The following is a 14,235-nucleotide window of genomic DNA, read 5'->3' as shown; positions in this document are numbered from 1 at the left end:
TCCCTGACCCAAGGCCCTGACGGTCACCAAGTGGAGCAGGGTCCCAAGACAGGACGCATTAACTGGGCTTTTCCCCAAAGGCCTTGCCTGGAAGCCCAGCTTCACCATCCATGGAAACACCAGGGAGGAGGCGTGTTCTCCTGAGAGCTGGGGCTGCATCTGTGATTCTTGGGGGCAGGAGTCCTGCAGCTGTGGGTTCCGGGTTTGCATTTCCTCCAGCTCCCACTCTAGTATCCAAACTAGCCATCGCTGACCAGGCCCTTCATGGGCTTCCACCCTCTGCCCCGTGCACATGTGCAGGCCCTGGTTCATGCAGCACAGCCCAGGGCCCTGGGGGGGGGGGGCACCACAGGGAAGTTCCCGTACCCTTTGAGGGCAATGGGTGAAAACCTGTGTGGCAGGTGCGCCCACTCAGTCACACAGGACAATCTCCTTGTACCCGAGAGAGAAGAAATGAGACTTAACTGGCTCCTTCCTGCCTTATTCCTACAGATCAAACTTTGCCCCCTGTATCCTCAGGCCAGGGAAATATGTGGAGATTTTGCTTTTAGGGAAATGACCGTAGAGAACGACAGGCCACTCAAAGTTCTAAGAGTGACTCTGTCTTAGTATGTTTGGGCTGCTATGACAAAAATACCATCAACTGCATGGCTTATAAGCAACAATTTATTTCTCATAGTTCTGCAGGCTGGGAAGTCCAAGATCATGGTGCTGGTAGTTTCAGTGTCTGCTGAGGGCCTGCTTTCTGGCTCATTGCCAACCTTCCCTTCACTGGGCCCTCACTTTGTGGAAGGGGCACTAATGCCAGTCAGGAATGCTCCACTCTCATGACCTAAGCACCACCTCCAAACACCATCACATACAGCATATGGCTTCCACATGGGAATTTTGGGGCGCGGGGGGGGGGGGGGGGGGGCGGGGCACAAGTTTTCCGTCCTCTCAGCACGCTCCTTCTTGGATTGAAGTCTTCTGAGAAGAGGCATTTGAGCTAAACCCTGAGGGCTGGCATTCCAAATAAAGAAATGAGGATGTACCCAGATCCCAAGACCACAATGTGCAAGGTGTGTTTGGGGACGCTCAGGAGATGATCTTAGTGCAGACATAGGTTTCAGCCAATTTTATATTTCAGGATAAAGAATTTGAACTTGATTTCTTAGGCCATAAGTTGTCTATTGAATATATAGTTTTCACTTGAGGATTTATTTATTTATTTATTTATTTATTTAGAGAAAGAGAGAGACATCTATGTGAGAGAGAAACTTCAATCAATTGCCTCCTGCATGCCCCTCACCCGGGATCAAACTGCAACCTAGGTATGTGCCCTGATTGGAAATCATACTCCCAACCTTTTTTGGTTATAAGAGGACACTCAACCAATTGAACAACGGGGTCAGAGCTCCATTGATATTTTTTAAAAATATATATTTTTTATTGATTTCAGAGAGGAAGGGAGGAGAGAGAGATAGAAACATCAATGATGAGAGAGAATCACTGATTAGCTGCCTCCTGCACACCCCCTACCGGGGATGGAGCCTGCAACCCAGGCATATGCCCTTGGCCTGGATGGAACCTGGGACCCCTCAGTCCGCAGGCTGACTCTGTATCCACTGATCCAAGCCGGCTAGGGCTCCATTGACATTTTTAACCTAGACGTCCTATGCAGTGGGAGAGCAGAGCTCAGGAAAGTTTTCTAGTTTCCATCAGTGTGAGATTGTACAGCTAAGTCCACGGAGAGGGAGGGCAGGTAAAGCTGGGGTGCTTCATCCAGGTCTAGGGGTCACCTGGCGGTGTGTCTGTGAAGCTCAGAAATTGCACGCCATGTTTCTGTGAGGACCTCCGTGTCTTTCCTGCACTTTTCACAGCATCTGGCCCTACAGGGTGAAGGAGCACCGGCAGAGGGGAAATCAGCGCGCCCCTCACCGCCCCAGTCCCACGGGGAGCGAGCAGAACCGGCCTGGAAGTGCGGCAGCTCCGGGTGGAGGCAGCTCAGGCTCCTAGTGACAGGACCTGGCGCAGATGGAGAGGCCGGGAAGGTCCGGTCACAGCTCAGACGCCAGCTGACCCGGTCCTGCTTCCGGGCTCCACGCAGCGCCGGGGACCAGGCGGTACCAGCGGGCGGACCCAGCATCCTCCCCGGAGGCGAGCAGAGCCGGACCTCGGGCTGAGGTGCCTCCCGCGAGACCCGGTGCTTCAAGGCCCCGCCCCCGGGCCCCGCGCGAAGCAGGACGGGAAATTCAGCTGCGTCCGTCGTTTGGTTTTAGAGCGGGAGCTACTGCCCGCGGTCCTTGGCTGCAGCTCGCCGGTTCTCGGGAGCGGGGGACGGAGGGGGAGGAAACGCTCAGTGGCGGCGGAGTCCCCGTGACCGACTCTGCTGTGGCCCCGGGGGCGCAGCCGGGCTCCCGCGCATCACGTGTCCCGAGTGACTCAGGCGAGGCCCGGCCGGCGGCGCTGCTGGTCGCCGCGTGTCCCTGACCCCGCACCCGACCGCCCCGGGCGGCGTGGCCTGGGCTCCGCGCCGCCCTTCCCCGCGCCGCCCCTGGCCTCCTTCCCAGCTGAGCGCGGTGTCCCGGCGGCCAGCGCTGCTGAGGCCCAGGCTCAGCCCGCGGGTCTTGCCGACCCTGAGGCCCTGGACGTGGCCCTTCCGCCCAGACCTGGCTCAGGTGCCTCCTGTGCCTTCGCCCCCCCCCCCCCCCCCAGCCGCCTAGCGTGCTCTTGGGAGGCCCGAGTACCCAGGAAGCAAGGCCATGGTCTCCCTGGGAGCGCATCAGTTCAATGCGGAGCTGTTATAGGGCCCAGGGAAGCGCACACACAGTTGGGGCTGCAAAGATCTAAATATACTAATCAGCACAAAGTGGCCATTGTTCTGTGCAGGCGATCCTTTAATTACCGATTCTGTGGCTTCCTCTCAGAGTTAATATGTTGGTTAACCCGTTGACTAGAACATAGGAAGGCCGGCTGGATTTTGTGGGTGTTTGGTGTAAGTTTTATAAGGCACTGTGGGGTGCACAGTCCTCTGCCTGGGGCTGTACCCACGTGAACGCCGGGTAGTAGACAAAGAGGACATGAGAGACAGAGGCATATAGGAGAGTCTTTTTAAAAAAATATTTTCATTTTTTTTTACATAGAGGAAGGGAGAGGGATAGTTAGAAACATCGTGAGAGAGAAACATAGATCAGCTGCCTCCTGCACACCCCCTACTGGGGATGTGCCTGCAACCAAGGTACATGCCCTGGACTGGGACCCTTCAGTCCACAGGCTGTTCTCTATCCACTGAGCAAAACCGGTTAGGGCAGGAGAGTCTCTTTTGCAGGCCATGTAGCCATTGCTAACAAGGAGCCATCAGACAAAACAGTTCTTCAAAGTAGCTTCACACAGTGGCTGCGCCAAGCAGCCCTTGCTAATACAGTAGCAAACAGGAACCATACCAAGCAGCCACCCACTGGCTGGTTAGAAACACGTTTGTACTAACTTAGACACAAAGGCTTTCTGCCGAATAGTGACATCAGTATTTGGGTGATAGTAAGGTACTCCTGCCCAGTGTGTACAGTACAATCTCTGTGTCCTTGCTTAGATTGGCCTTGAACATCCTCATTAGGATTCTCCTGCTCAGATTGGCCTTGAACATCGGCGTTCTCTGATTAGGCTCCCACAGGCACTATCTCAGTCATGGCCCAAGTTTAAGTGTTCTCAAAACTGACTTATTGGAAGGAGGAAAAAGTGTCATGAATGTGACATAACCGTTCTCTCAGGAATAACACTTAACTCACAGAAAACATAACTGCAACCCTAGAGGAGCTGCATGGGAACCACAGGCTCAGATATTTCAGCCAAGAAAGCTGCTGGTGCCAAAAAGACCTCAGAGGAGAAACCAAGTCAAATTAAACTGTTTGTGATGTGAAAGCCATTTCCAACACTGTTTTTAAAGGTTGTCTAGTGCTGACATGAATGTTTGTTTTGATTCCTGTATTTGAGGATTGCAGCTTCACCTCAATGCCACAAAACCGTTTTCCATATAAGAGTTGTCTGAGACAGAACTGTCATCCACCTTCTACAGTGGCCGAATTTGACTGGCTGTCAGTGACTGTTCGTAGAAATGTTCTGGAGGTAATGGGTGAGGGCTGTTTCCACCCACAGCTCAACCACTTCTTTGTAGTAATAAGCTTAACTGTAGTAGATGATGTTCTTTCAAAGCTAGAACTGTTAAGTTTGCAAACAAGCACGACTGTTCCATTGCCAGTAATTTTATTCATGCCTTGGTCTTTGGGGTTTGCACCAGAAATTGGCATTGCTTGCAATTATATGTTTAGGTGGATTGAGGCTCACAATTAATGATGACATTTACTAGTTTCTTAAAGCACCAAGTGGTTCAACTTTTGATGAATTAGAAATGATATGTTGTTTTTGTTTGTTTCATTTCAATATGCCAGTGATCTGTCAGGTGTGCTTTTTAAATGTTGTTCCAGCATTTGAACAGAAATGCCCTTAAATGTTGAGAGCCATTTACTATAAAGTAAAACTTGTCTAAATCCTTAAATGTGAAATGTGGAGAAATTAGTGAGTAGTAGTAGGAAATGTAGGATCAATATTGTCAGACATAAGTGCTTATCTCTCAGCCCAGTGATTTCCTACAGTTGATTTTGTCAGCAGCTAACATGTAGCTGTAATGTTAATTATGTACTGATAGTGTAAGGTAACTATGAAATGGTAACTAATTACCTGAAAGAATCAGATCTGGAATGCCCTTTGATGTTATGATTACTTGTACACCTACAATGTGATAGGATTGTATGACACTCATCTAAGGATTAATGGCTCTTCTGTAAACTTCTGATAATTTCCTTCTTGTTTTGATTCCAACAGCTGTCCAGAATGTGTTTGAATTCACACAGAAATAATATTGATATCTGAAAGCCATGCTGAACTTCTCTGAAGAAAGGGAAACAATGATTGCAGCTGGGGATTTGCAGGAATTTGTTCCTTTTGGTCGAGACCACTGCAGACACCACCCTAATGCTTTGAACCTTCAGCTTCGGCAGCTGCAGCCAGCCTCTGAGTTGTGGTCCTCTGATGGTGCTGCTGGCTTGGTGGGATCCCTGCAGGAGGTTACAATCCATGAAAAACAGAAGGTTTTATCAAGGTTCTCAGTTTGCTTTTGAAATGTAGAGAGATTCGATCTACTTGTAATTTAAGGCTACCCAGATGCAACTGAGAAATGAGTATGATGCTACTTCTAGGGTATAGGTTAAGATTTGGTCATTTTTATCAAAGCTAAAAATAATGACCTTAATTGTATTACAGTGTCATGGCTGTTTAGACATATAACTCAGGGATTTATAATGAGAGTCACTATGATTATGCTCCATTTAAATCTCTTTTTCTCCACTTAGTATGTGGGACCAGATTTCATGTTATTTGATGGTTAGATAGTAGAGTTAGCAATGGTCCCTGCTGCCAAAAACTTACATGTTTCTAGAGGAGAAAAGAAATGCCACATAAGTAGATATAGTACTAGTTTTTAAACAGGGGAATGAGAAGTAAGTGCATGTTAAACAGTCAGTCTTTCTAATCTTAATTCCATTTCTGTATCCCTTTTGTGATACCAAAATTTCCAGGAGCGGAAGTCTGTAGTTAGGAATCCAAACCTTTCTCTGCCCTGTTCATTTTGATGGTTGGCACAAGGGCAGAAAGGTGAATGTATATGTAGTTGTGAAGCAGGGAAGTCTGCATGGTGGGTAAGCTCCCCAGTGTCCTGTGTGCACTTCATTGCGCCCTCTGCTTCACCCCCCATATGCTTAATATGTCTTTAGTCTCCCAAGAATGTTAGTTTAATTTTTGGATATATAGGTAAGGTCTAGTTTTTGTTTATTTATGTTTTTGGCAGCATAAAATGGTAGTGTAATAATAAAATACTTAATATAGCGAATTCTTGAGGTAAATTCCCATTTTTGAAATCCTGTAAGATACAGTATGATACATATACCCACACCCCCTCCTCTGTTAATCAGTGGCACCAAACCTAAGAGTTGGGCTTGGACTGAGTCTTACTCCACAGACAGAGTAGGAGACTCGTATCTGGATTGCTGTTCAATTTTAATTAATAAATCTTGCTCCATAATGTTGCAAAAGAAATAAAAACCGCGTAAACATGTCTTACGTATGTAAATTTTTAAGGAAAGCTGGCAGTTAAGGAGAGGTGGAAGTGAAATTGGAGAAGTGGATTATGACGAGGAACTCTATGTGGCTGGAAATATGGTGATCTGGAGCAAAGGAAGTAAAAGCCAGGCATTGGCTCTTTACAAGGCCTCTACAGTTGATAGTCCTGTTCAACAGGTGAGTTGATTGGAATTTTAGTATTTGATTGATTATTGAGTAATTTTTTTTTAAAAAAACAAAGCTTTTATCCTAAAATTTGACAGAAATAATAAAAACAATATATAATGATCCCAGTAGCTTGATATATGTTTTAACATATAGTTAAAACATTTCATTTATTTTCTATATCATCATTTTTTTGCACTGTTCTTTGTCAATTTAATGGTAATGTGTAAACACTTGAGTAATTCCATTAGTTATTGCCAAAAATTTATAAGGCTTAAATTTAAGGGTATAAGAATATATTAGCACATGATTATATTTGGTTGCAAAGTGTTGAATAAATAAAAATCAATTTCATAGTAAAAATACTCAGAGAGTAATGGAAAGGAAAAAAAAATCTAATTTGCCGTCATTGCACATGCTTGGGTTGCACTCAGCGGGCAGACTCAGCACCTAAGCCCCATTGAAGCAAGTCTTGCCCCAGAGGGGTGTGTCCAGCACAGAAGTTCTCCCTCTGCAGACACAGCTGATTCTCACAGCCGATTGGCCTGGAGGTCAATTCCTCCCAGTGATAACTACAACAATCAAGGCTTAACTACAACAAGACTGTGCACAAAGACCACAAGGGGGTGCACCAAGAGTGTCCTCCTCAGGTAATTGGGGAGGTTGAACCACTGGGCCCTAGTGGACACTCAGCACAGAAAACCACTTTATCAACACAGGGAAGCATAAAAAATGTGGAGACAAAGAAGAAGGACACAAATGATAGAAATGGAGGAAAGCAAACTACTGGATATAGAGTTCAAAAACACACTTTTAAGGTTTTTCAAGAATTTTCTAGAAACTGCCGATAAACTTAATGAGGTCTATAAGAAATCTAATGAGACCCTCGAGGTTGCGATAAAGGACCAACTAGAAATTAAGCATACACTGACTGAAATAAAGAATATTATACAGACTCCCAACAGCAGACTAGAGGATTGCAAGAATCAAGTCAACGATTTGAAATATGAAGAAGCAAAAAACACCCAACCGGAAAAGCAAAATGAAAAAAGAATCCAAAAATACGAAGATAGTGTAAGGAGCCTCTGGGATAGCTTCAAGCGTACCAACATCCGAATTATAGGGGTGCCAGAAGAAGAGAGAGAGCAAGATATTGAAAACCTATTTGAAGAAATAATGACAGAAAACTTCCTCTACCTGGTGAAAGAAATAGACTTACAAGTCCCGGAAGTGCAGAGAACCCCAAACAAAAGGAATCCAAAGAGGACCACACCAAGACACATCATAATTAAAATGCCAAGAGGAAAAGACAAAGAGAGAATCTTAAAAGCGGCAAGAGAAAGAAAGTCAGTTGCCTACAAGGGAGTGCCCATATGACTGTCAGCTGATTTCTCAACAGGAACTTTGCAGTCCAGAAGGGAGTGGCAAGAAATTTTCAAAGTGATGAATGCCAAGAACCTACAACCAAGATGACTTTATCCAGCAAAGCTATCATTCAGAATTGAAGGTCAGATAAAGAGCTTCACAGATAAGGAAAAGCTAAAGGAGTTCATCACCACCAAACCAGTATTATATGAAATGCTGAAAGGTATCCTTTAAGAAGAGGAAGAAGAAGAAAAAGGTAAAGATACAAATTTTGAACACCAAATACACATCTATCAACAAGTGAATCTGAAAATCAAGTGAATAATCTGGTGAACAGAATGAACTGGTGATTAAAATAGAATCAGGGGCATAGAAAGCGAGTGGACTGGCTATTCTTGGGGGGGACAAAGGGGGGAGGGGGGTGTGGGAAGAGACTGGACAAAAATCGCGCACCTATGGATGAGGACAGTGGATGGGGAGTGAGGGAGGAGGGTGGTGTGGGAACTGGGTGGATGGGAGTTATGGGGGGAAAAAAGAGGAACAAATGTAATCATCTGAACAATAAAGATGTAATTATATGCACCCCTATGTTCATAGCAGCACAATTCACCATAGCTAAGATTTGGAAACAGCCTAAGTGCCCATCAGTTGATGAGTGGATTAGAAAACTGTGGTACATATACACAATGGAATACTATGCTGCGTTAAAAAAAAAAGGAACTCTTGCCTTTTGCAACAGCATGAATGGAACTGGAGAGCATTATGCTAAGTGAAATAAGCCAGTCAGAGAAAGATAAATACCACATGATCTCACTCATTTGTGGATTATAGAGAACAACATAGACTGATGAAAAAGGACAGACCCAAAGACTGAGAAACAGCGATCAGGCTATCAATCCCCAGAAGGAAAGTAGGGGAGGGCGGGGGTAAGGGGAAGAGATCAACAGAAGGACTTGTATACATGCATATAAGCCAAACCAATGGACATGGACAATGGGGGGATGGGAGCATGAGTTTGTGTGTGGGGGGGAGGTTGGGGGTTAAAGGGGGGGATGAGGACACATTTGTAATACCTTAACTAATATAAAAAAAAAAAGAACAGTTGTAGAAAGCAAAAAAAAAAAAAAGAGTCAGGGAGGGGGAAAAAGGTGGAGCCTATTCTAGGTTAAAAGAGACTAAAGGACATCACCAAATGCAATATTTTTTGCACCATTTTGAATGAACTTTGATTGAGTCCTGGTTCTAGAAAATTATCTTAAAAAAACATTTTGGGGAAAATTTGAAAATGTTGCAAATGGACTGAATATTAGGTGATGTTAGAAAAATTTTTTCTTAGGCAAGATGATGGTTTTGCGGTGTATAGGAGAGAATATTTCTTTTGGGGAAATGCATGATGAAGTCATGATGTGGGGGATTTTCAGGTATTCGGCACCCCCCACTCAAATCCCTCACATGCACATAAGCAGATATGGCATAATGGTAACCACAGTTAGATTTATTTGTTTATTTTTAAAACATTTTTTATTGATTTTAGGGAGGAAGGGAGAGGGAGAGAGAGAGAGAGGAACATCAGTAACGTCAATGGTAAGAAGAGAATCATTGATTGGCTGCCTCCTGCATGCCCACTACTAGGGATTGAGCCTGCAACCTGGGTATGTGCCCATGACTGGAATCAAACGCAGGACCAGTCCGCAGGCCGATGCTCTATCCACTGAGCCAAACCGGCTAGGCCTTAACAACTGTTAGATTTAGATGAAACAGGTGTTCACTGTATTATTTCAACTTTTCTTACTGAATATTTTTAGAATAAAAAGTTTTGGGGCGAGGGAGAATATATTTATAGCAGTTGAATTAATTATTGGGCTATTGACAAGAGATTTCAAGACTTTTTGACTAATGTTAAATTCCTTAGTGGTAAGCACTGCAATCTTGGTACCTGGACATTGCTTTTTTGTGTTTTCCCCCATTAACTGTTACCTGATGAACATTGTACCCTTCTAACAATATACTGGGAACGGTAAACTGAATTATTCCTAAACTTGAGGGCATGTGTAAAAGCATTTCTGTCCAGGAGTGTTGAAGCCAGTGACCATTTTTTTAAAAATATATTTTTATTGATTTCAGAGAGGAAGGGAGAGAGATAGAAAGATAGAAACATCAATGATGAGAGAGAATCATTGATCGGCTGCCTCCTGCACGCCCCCTACTGGGGATTGAGCCCACAACCCAGGCATGTGCCCATGACTGGAATCGAACCTGGGACCCTTCAGTCTACAGGCTAATGCTCTATCCACTGTGCTAAACCAGCTAGGGCGCCAGTGACCATTTTGATGATATTTCCGCCCCGCCCTCCCCCACACCCCCATGTAACCATATGGTTAGTGTAGTTGTGAAAGTGGCATGACGATATCCAACAAGTGTTTGGTTTTTTGGTTTGTTTGTGTTTTTTTTTTTAATTTGTATTTTTATTTATCAGAGAGGAAGGGAGAGGGAGAGAGAGATAGAAACATCAATGATGAGAGAGAATCATTGCTTGGCTGCCTCCTGCACAACCCACACTGGGGATGGAGGCTGCAATTCAAACATATGCCCTGACCTGGAATCAAACTGTGACCTCCTGGTTCATTGGTCGATGCTTAACCACAGAGCCATGCTGGCTGGGCTCAAACTAATTCTTTGCTTCTATGTTTCCATCTTAAATTCTCCAAAGGATGATTGCATGTTTACTAGATTCCATGGATGTGCAGTTAGATGAATTGTCTCTTTTGTCTCCTTTATCTTAAGATTGCTTGTAAATAGAAAGATAAGATTTTTAATTTCAGTCCTTTTGGTCTGGAAAACATATTGTTCTTTAGTCTTCTTACTATATGGGGGAAGATATTTTGTATTTGGTTAGGAATCAATACCAGGTGTATGTGACTCAGATTTAGTTGAACAAATAAACAGATAACTAAAATGCTGTATGCAGATAAATTAAAATGCCATATAATACCTGTGTGTCCTGACTCCTGTGTGGTGAGTCAGGGGACTGGCTCTGAAGGCAGGATTTCTCAAAGAAGTTGCTGATTGAACTGGAAGTTGGGAAAAGAAGGGCATTCTAGGCAGAGCGAATCAGCCAAACGATTTATGGGAAAACATGATGTATTCTAAGTTCAGAACGGATGTACACAGGGTTTGGGTGTGGAGAGATGCTTGCAGGTGCTGAGTGGATCCAAACTGAAGGGCCTTGTTTGTACCTGGGAACTTGAAATTTAAACTGTGCACAGGAGGAGCCTGTCGAGGATGTTAAAATGGAAAGTACATCTTCAGTTCTGTATTTTGAGAAGATATGACTTTGGTGGCAATGTGTAGGATGTGTAGGATTGGCTGGAGAGTAGAGAGACTGTTGTCGTGGATACTGTTTTATGATAGTTCAGGGGGAAAAGATTGGCTCTGAAGAGAGAAGACAGAGATGAGAGACAGAGCTGAGGGAATGTGCAAGTCCTGAGACATCCATCAGGAGTAAGGGAGAGTATGAAAATACTATTGGGGTAGGGATGGGAGTGGCCTGGAAGAGATTAATGCGGGGAAAGGAGGACCTATGTAATACTTTCAACAATATAGATTTAAAAAATAAAAAGAAAATAAAATACTATCTGCTTTTAGAGACTGGGAGGATGGGATTTCATAAAAGGAAGCTGAGTCAATAATAGGTACAGTGTAGATTTGAGACATTTCAGGTGGGAGTGCAGCTCTAATGCCGGTTTTTCCTAAATTCAACAACCACAGATCAGACAATTCAATTTAAAACTGGACAGAGGGCTTGAACGGGAATTTCTCTAAAGATATGTACATGGCCAATGAGCACATGAAACAGTGCTCAGCATGTTTAATCATTAGGCAAATGCAAATCAAAACCACAGTGAGCTATCATGTCATACCTACTGAGATGACTGATATATTAAACAATGAAAAAAATAAGTGAGGATGTTGAAACTGGAACCCTGTGATTACTGGTGGAAAAGTAAAAAATGCCACTGTTGGAAACCATTTGCTGTTTCTCAAAAAGTTAAACCTCAGCAGGGTGGAGGGGTTCAATGGGGGATAGAAAGGGACATCTATAATATTTTCAACAATAAATTTCAAGATAAATTGGGGGGGGGAGTTAAACCTAGAATCACCATATGATTCAACAATTCCCCTTTTGGGTATATATACACAAAAGACAGAAGCATCGATCAGATGCTCAAACCTCAGAGGGAAGGTAGGGGAGGGTGGGGGTAAGGGATAGAGGTCAACCAAAGGACTTGTATACATGCATATAAGCATAACCAATGGACACAGACCCAGGGGAGTGAGTTCATGAATGGGAGTGGGGTGGGGGGCAATGGGGGAATAAGGACATATATGTAATACCTTAATAAAAAATGTTGAAATAAAAAGAAAAGATTTGAAAGCAGGGACTCAGTCTAACACCAGTGTTCATAGCAGCATTATTCACAATAGTTGAAATTGGAAACAACCCCAATGTGTATGGAGAGATGACTGGATATACAATATGTGGTATTTGCCTACAATGAAATATTTAGCCTTTAAAACGAATGAAATTCTGAGATGTGCTACAACATGGATGAACCTTGAGGATGTTATACCCAACATAACATAAATACTGTACAATTCCACCTTCATGGGGTACTTTGCTTTGAATAGGTAAATTCATAAGGACAGAAAATATAATAGAAGCTGAGGGAGGGAGAAAGGGGAAGTTGTTGAATTGGCAGTTTCTGTTTGGGATAATGGAAAAGTTCTGGAAATGGATAGCATTGAGGTTACACAACTTTATGAATGAATGTATTTAATGGTACTGAATTTGTACACCATAAATGGTTAAAATGGTAAATTTTACATTATGTATATTTAACCACAATTAAAAAACCCATAAAATACCATTAAATAATTTCAAGTAAGCGATTGTTAGGCATGCTAGTGAAAGTTGAATGGCATTTCCTGGTTATGTTTTGCAAGATGAAAGGGAAAGTTTAGTTTTTCTAAAGATTTTTTTCTGACTGTCTAAGAATGGTGAGATCATTAAGAAACCTGTAGGTTATGAATAGCTCTTCTGGTAATCTTTAGTTTTATAAAGGACCTAAGGTCAATACAGGTTAAGCCACGGTTTGAGGACACTTTTGTGGCTAGGCTTCTATCTAGTAGATTTTTAAATTTCTGTCTACTCTTTTCTTAACATTTACACACATACTTTATCTTTTCTTATAATATTTATCATTAATCTGTTTAATTTTATTTTACCTTTTGTAGTTCCCATGGTGCATGTGTTGAGCTGTTGAGAAGATAGTATATAGCTATATGTCATAATTATTTATTTGTTTATTTTTAAAATCTTTCCTTTTGAAAGTATTATAGATGCCCCCCCCTTTTAAAATATATTTTATTGATTTCTTACAGAGACGAAGGGAGAGAGAGAGTTAGAAACATCACTGAGAGAGAAACATTGATCAGCTGCCTCCTGAACACCCCCTGGGGATGTGCCCTCAAGCCAGGTACATGCCCTTGACCGGAATCGAACCTGGGACCTTTCAGTCTGCAGGCCGACGCTCTATCCACTGAGCCAAACCGGTTTCGGTGTCCCCCCTTTGTTATTGTTCCCTTCTAGCTCACCATAATTCTTATTTAGATACTATTTGTTAATAGGCTATTATTTAGATGCAATTCTTAGATAAGCATTTTGTTTTAATTTTAGGCATTTATCATATCAGAGGGTAAGTCTGAAAAAGCCTACAATAAGTTTCTGTTTAGAATTTTAATGAACTTTTTGATTCCAAATGTATACCTCTTTTTTGTTGTTGTTCAAAACAAAGTGAATAATTGTGGTTTTGTCTAAGCATTTTTATATTATTCATTAAAGGAAGAGTCCCACATCTCATTCTGGAGAAGGTGCTGTGGAGACTGTGGAAATGACAACAAAGAGCCTCAAATCTCGTGGAGAAAGTGCTTTGGAGACTGGAAATGACAACAGAGGATTTAGAAGATCACTAAAGTTATTTAGGTGTTTTGATATTCCTTTCATTTTCCAGCATTGTGATTACTTAATTTTTAAAATGTTTTAATTGATTTCAGGGACAGGAAGGGAGAGGGAGAGAGATCGAAATATCCTTGATGAGAGAGTCATCAGTTGGCTTCTTCCTGCACACTCCCTTTCTGGGAATAAAACCGGAAGCCTGGCATGTGCCCTGGTCAGGAATTGAACCATGACCTCTTGGTTCATGGATTGATGGTCAACCACTGAGCCACACCTGCTGGGCCAGCATTGTGATTTTTTTTTTCATATTCTTAGATCAACTTAATGTGAAAATGGAACTTGAATCCTTTAATTGAACTTTTTATTGTTTAAAGCAGTGGTTCTCAACCTGTGGGTCGTGAGCCCTTTAGGGGTCAAATGACCCTTTCACAGGGGTCGCCTAATACCATGGGAAAACACATATATAATTACATATTGTTTTTGTGATTAATCACTATGCTTTAATTATGTTCAATTTGTAACAGTGAAATTGGGGG

The sequence above is a fragment of the Myotis nattereri genome (genome assembly GCF_964212035.1).
Source record: "Myotis nattereri genome assembly, chromosome: 10".
Taxonomy (NCBI): domain Eukaryota; kingdom Metazoa; phylum Chordata; class Mammalia; order Chiroptera; family Vespertilionidae; genus Myotis; species Myotis nattereri.
Note: the sequence above shows the minus strand (reverse complement) of the source record.